Here is a 5,852-nt window from a genome sequence, read left to right as displayed (position 1 = left end):
ACACGTGAGGTTTATTGAGAAAAATGTAAGGAACAAAACCTTTCACCGTCAATCAGGGAAAGCCTTGATAACAAATCATCATCCGCCCAACCTTTGCCCACTATTTTGGGGTTATCTGCCAGTCTAATCGGATAAATCTGAATACCAGTGTTTTACATGGAGCGACTGCCTATCTGACCTTCTCAACACCGTTTAATTTCGGGGCAACCCCTTGGCTTGGTCTTAAAGCCAGAAACCTTCTGATAGTCCGTAGTTAATAATTAAAATAAGCTAATTCAAGTTGCAAACCTGTAACTTAAATCTTTCTATGTCTGTGAAGCAGGAAAAATTGTCTCTGTCTGAATAAAATTATTTTTATTTTTTAGGCAATTTTTATCTAAAATCCGAGCAAAAAAATTGCGTTTAAACTAGGTACCTACTAGGGAAAGCCTTGATAAGAATGAACGTAAATGAATTACTCTCAGCATGAGTTATCAAAAATGTTATACTCGTAGTCGTACAGTCAACTTCAGGTCAGTGGTAACAGTTTTATAGGAAAATCGTACTTATTACTATTGAGTTAAGGTGCATGACAGTTACCACTGACTTGCGGTCTACCGTACTACTATTAAACCAACTGTCATTTATTAGGTTATCATCATGCGTAAACTGATGCAATGTATTGTAGAAGACAGTGAACTCCAAACATTGTTTAATAAAATGTATTGTTTACGCATTGTTATAAAATGAAACGTTGTTTATTTGTTTCATGATTTTGTCCACAAAAGAAACAGACAGTATGCTATGGCTGTTCTTCAAATGATGCAGAGGAAATGACTATACCTATCAATGTAACATAATACTTCGTATACCATAATTTACAGGTAGGACACATAGTACTAATAAGCTAAACATTTTATTTGCTTTTTGAACGCTCTTATCTCAGGACTTACTGGTCCGACTTGAAAGACTATTTTAGTTTAGGATAGTTCAACCAGTCTAACCAAGGGGTATTGGGTTGCCTGGGTAACTGGGTTGAGGGGGTCAGATAGAGCAGTCGCTTCTTGTAAAGCACTGGTACTCAGCTACATTCGATTAGTCTGGAAGCCGACCCCAACATAGTTGGGAAAAAGGCTCGGAGGATGGATGATAGTCCATTAACCAAGGCTGCTGTCTATGCTACTTCTTATTAAGGTACGCGAATGAATGTGCAAATGACAGTCGGGATAAACAATTGAAGGTGCCTTCCAAAACTCGACATTATAAGATGGTCATTCATCCACCCTTTTAACTTAACCCTTGATAATTTGTTACACGAGTCTATCGAGCAGAATCAGACCTAAAATTACGATTCTACAATCAGTAACACTCGTGTAAATATTCCACTACTGGCAAATTATTCCCTGATTTCAATGTTGTTTCCTAATTTGGCGTCGGTTCCAATATATTAACCTACTAAGATACCCTCCCGACCTCTGCTGCCCTGGTACCGCTGGGGGAATAAATAGCCCAGTGACGTGTTAGTTATCTTCGTTTATTACTTATGTATATGATTTATGCCTTTTTATGTAATGGGTTAGCAGAAGTTGGAACCGTTTATCAAGTTTGCGGGAATTTCCAGAAAAGGAGAAAGGAGCTTCAAGTTAAAAGGAAATTAGGAGATATGGATGTGTTTGAGTCGGTAAGAGATTGAGAGGCAATCGCTTTTACTCCAGCCAGGAGACCATAAAGACATTTGATCTTCCTATACGGTGGTTTCAAGGGCGATTGCTGTACGCTCGCCTCGGAAAGCACGCATACCCGTGTCTGATCTCTCTCCGGTGTGTCGGATTCTATCGGGCTATGAGAGTGAGGGAATGGAGGGTGTTCATTGGGTTAAAATTATTCATTCAAAGTTAACTGCAAAACAGAATTCTTTGAACGTTAAAATTTACAAAAGACATCCCACCCTTCGTCACTTCCTATGTGTTTTTGCTAGGAAGAAGTGTCGCAATCGCAACAAACTCCCCAGCAACACATGTCTGTCTCTATGTAAGAAGAAGATATTCAATAATAATACGCCTCTGGAATAGTTATAATTTTTTAATGGTATGCGAGAAGTGGAATTAATAAATATTTTTTCAAGACGCGTGTCATATAACAATAACAATTTTATTGACGCAGATATTGTGACAAACAGAAGATATTTTTTTCAATATTATCGAAGCGAGTCATCAGCATCTATCATCTTTATCACACTTTTCAATCTAAAAAACAGTCTATTTTCTACTATCAAAAGTGAGCTGGCAGTTTTATTTAGAATTTTAAACTAAAAATGAACAAATCGGTTTAAAAATAACATCGTGAGTAAACGTAGTCAGTAAATAGTTTGTAACACATTTGTACAAATATGGTGTGTGTGATGCTTATCATTGGTTTCTTTCCTTCACTGATAACGGTAGCAATAATAAACTGTATTGCATCAGAACTTCTTGTTAAAGAATCGACGATATTTTTTTGTTATGGGAAATCATCAAAATCACCCTTTCTGCTGTAGGTGCAGCGTGAGGGAGTGTCAGACTCTTACTGACTAAAACCCACCATGTTTCTTATGAAGATCATTTTATTAACCAACAAAAAATATGTGAATGCTCTTACCTATTGTTGGCGCTGGCTTGTCTTCAGTTAGCATATCGCGCATAAAGGTTGCAATGCAATTTCGCAGACATTTTAGAAATGTTCGCATGCAATTTGCTATTGTTTGCTAGAAGGAGTAGACCATACGTCACATTTATTAGCGCCACACATAGGTAGAATCTCACCAACAGTTTTGTTTATATCTATACTCGTAATAAAAATATGTTATGTTGTAACAAACGTTAGAATACCGAAATCCTGACACCTAAAAAATTTTACATTACAAATTATCACTTCATTGTTGATACGTCAAGCCGTGGTATATACCTATATATGTAGGTAAGTATGTATGTATGTGTACGATAACTGGGGGGCTTGGCCTGACGTAAAATGTCGTCATTCCATTCATGAGATAACATGTTATCGGACCAGATATAAGTACCCAGTTGACATTTTGTTTGACACCCAGAGTACGGACTGCAGTACAGATGGTTGCATATAAATTGGGGTATAGTTATCGGCACGAATCTTGAGCTCTGATCTTCAACTGCGCAGAAGTAATTTATTGGGTCCCTTTTGTGGTATGAAGTGAGGCGCGGGGGCGGGCTAAAGCGGTGATTGGCCCGCAGTGCATCGCGTCATAGCCGTCACTCGGGATTGGTTCTTTTAAAGTTGTTCCAATATTATAATCATGTTAAAAATTGGTTTGGTTAATTAGATGTTTGTTTGTCAATCACTCTTGAACTGTAGGGATATCGATGAATTTTGACAGCTTAATAAGACCACCAAGTCTAATTTTTATCCTGGTGCCCCGTACTAGAACAAGCATGTTTGAAAATGGTTTGAGCCCATTCATAAATGGATATTATTATAATGCAGGCACTCGTATATAATAAAATATGCAAATATTGTTGTAGGTCAGTGTAAACTTGTTAATTATAGAATTATGTAGTTATGCATATACATATTATAGATACTTACTGTTTATAACAACAAATAAATACCAAACAAACTATGATTCAATTCATCCACGTGGTTGCAATTAAGACTTAAAATAGACAGTAATTAAGTCTGACATGAGGAATTTGTCAGTTGGTCGAAATTTCTCGAATATGGCCGCCGGGAAATGTGATATAAGCAAACTAATTACATAACAGGTGTATCACTGTAAACGTTTCAATTAATTATACATACAAAGTATGACAAAGTCTGCTGGTATTTTATAGTGAAGAAACAGAAGATCCATTTTTGATAACATTGCAATATTAAATCCCTCTTGATCGGTAATATTATAAAGGTTTTTTTGTTTGTAACTTATAATGGATAAAATCTAAACGGAATTTTTTTTTTTTTATCATTGTTTGAAAGCTACAGCTACTCTTCACATTCGCTTTTTTATTCCACAAAATAAGAAAAATATGCCTACACTTGCTCGTCTCTGGTTTGTCTTTATGAATTGAACTAAATTATAATTCTGATATTTATTTTATTGTTGAAATGTTTATTAAATAGGGTTCCTAAACGGTAAAACTTGGCTCACACCCATTATGACTATATCTAGAAATTACCTACCTGTTGTTTTTGATTAATTTTGTACATCATATAAATGAAATCTCTATACACGTTATATATCTTTGTAGATCACACAGAACTTTAATGTTTTGAGACGCCCCTATAGAAAATTAACACGGAATAAGAAAATAACTTTATATTGAAAAAAAAAGCTCTGCCATTACAGATCTGATTCCTGATTTCTTGAATACTGATTAGACTAAGTGGGAGACGAAAGGGAAAAAATCGTACTTTAATTCTTCAACCAGGCTTGCATACTTTCAGGCACACATTGCCAACAGCTGTTTTCTCTCCAAAAACTCCTAAAAGTCAGTAAAGTGCCAATCGGTAAATATAAAACGAATTTCACTCAGTTTTACTACTCATTACTGGATGTAGTAGTAAAATTTTGTTTATTATGTTTAAGAAAAAAACCTATTTAGTAAACTGTTGAATTTTCATCCCACGTATATCTGGTAGTAAATAGAAGATGAGTTTGGTTTCATTAATAGCTTCAGCAGTCGGTTAAAAATATCCCATTGACTAGTTTCTGAACTATGTGTACTCCAACTAAATATGGATAAATCATCGCTTCGGGAGATTTCATCATATTATCGGGTTGCCCAGGTAACTGGGTTGGGGAGATCAGATAGGCGGTCGTTCCATGTAAAACGCTGGTACTCAGTCGGTTAGATTGGAAACCGACCCCAACATAATATGATGTTGGGAAAAGGCTAGATGATTTTAGGCAGATGATGATTTTAGGAAGTTTTAATGAAGTTATTAAATAGTGTCAAATATATCTTGCAACTAGGATATGATTGTATCCTCGATGACACACCCCGCAGACAAAAGTACCAGGATAGCAGAAATTACAGAGGACGAAACAAGCGTCACATACTTTCCTTAATACCAATCAGTTCGTCCTAACGAAATTTCCCCGAGCATCACAGGTTAGGTTCTATTAATTAATCTGACAAACTACACGTATCATACTGTCACTGGAATTGTAAATTACAATATTATGTCATAGTACAATCCCCATCATTAATCTAGCATTCCATGCAATAAAATTTATTTCCATTCATACATATTCTAGCACAAATGACCAGTGAGTCAATCCCCGGTCATCAATTAGTGCACAGACTCAGTACTAATATAAAAGCCAGTCACTGACGCAAAATATTCCGTTAACTAATTACCTATAAAGTGCATACAGTTTATTTTAAGTCTAGGAAAAACCAAAGGTATGTGTCAAGTTCAATGCTCCTTGGAAGTGAAGGAAGTCATTAGAATTTGGTGGAATCGCAATCATTGTTATTTCTGGATGTGACATTTTTATCACGTTGAATATCGTCGTCGTCTGTCCATCTTCTAGAGATTATGGCTTCCTGGTACTCAAGTCTCGATTACCATATGACTCTAGGACAATTTTCCTGATTTAAATTCACTTTTATTTAAGTGATTAGATGATTTTTAGTAATGTCACCTACTTAATAAGTGTTTCGTTGGGCTACAATACCTAGAAACTAGTCTAAAACCTTATTCAACTATTAGTCTTTCTGTCACAATAGTTTACGTAACTGTCACATTGAAAGAGTGTGTTTGTGAGTAGCGTTTCAGTATTCGGCCGTAAACCAATTTAAACCCTGCAAATACCTAAAACACAGAAATTGCTTGATAGTGGAAACAGCTGATATAAAGCT

Source organism: Helicoverpa armigera, chromosome 22 (genome assembly GCF_030705265.1).
Source record: "Helicoverpa armigera isolate CAAS_96S chromosome 22, ASM3070526v1, whole genome shotgun sequence".
Lineage (NCBI taxonomy): Eukaryota > Metazoa > Arthropoda > Insecta > Lepidoptera > Noctuidae > Helicoverpa > Helicoverpa armigera.
Note: the sequence above shows the minus strand (reverse complement) of the source record.